Here is an 823-nt window from a genome sequence, read left to right on the forward strand (position 1 = left end):
TTGATTATATGATTTGATATATTGGTAATGTTGGAATAATTGGTAAGTTATGTATTACTTCATGATGTTGATGATAACTGATGAATTATATGTTTAAATATATTTTATGTCTGAGTGTGATATTCTGAGTAAGTCCACGCCGTCAATGAATTTATGTTCATTAGATGTCTTACTCTCTCTGTTGTATTGTTTCTTGTTTTGTATATGTTTACTATGCAGATGGCCTACAACAGCACCCACATTCGCGGCTACCACTTCACGATGTCCCCGGCGGGACAATGGGTCAGTGATGGGCACCGATACACTTAACCAGGCCCCTGCGGTCTGTCGTTGCACATGGAGTGCAACGGGTCATCGATGATGATCCCCCACCCTGACGCTTTCATTGACGCTTCTTTCACATTGCCGCCAGCGGGTATGATGCCTCCAGATGTTGGACCTCGACACCCGCCAGTTAGGAGTGACGGCGCTGGTCCCTCTCACAGTCGTAGGACGCGGGCGGATTGTTTGGATGCTCCGTCATCCCGTAGAGCCCAGAGGAACTGGGTTCTTGGAGGGGGTCCTTGCAAGAAGACTCCGAGTCTGAGAGTGTCATCTCCACCAAATTATGTCGCTGAGTTGTGGCATGACGAAGTGGAGGAAGAGGAGGAGGAGGACGAGGTCATTGAACTCGTGAATGTGGAGAGTTCGGTGGAGGTGATTGACCTCGTGTCGGACTCAGAAGAGGAGGAAGACCCGAGTGAGGGGTCTAGCATTCCTGGAATCTTCTGAGTCAGCTTGGGGGCGAGTCGATGCACTTTTGTTTGTTTTGATGAGGGCTGTG

This window comes from Lupinus angustifolius, chromosome LG03 (assembly GCF_001865875.1).
Source record: "Lupinus angustifolius cultivar Tanjil chromosome LG03, LupAngTanjil_v1.0, whole genome shotgun sequence".
In the NCBI taxonomy this organism is placed as follows: Eukaryota; Viridiplantae; Streptophyta; class Magnoliopsida; order Fabales; family Fabaceae; genus Lupinus; species Lupinus angustifolius.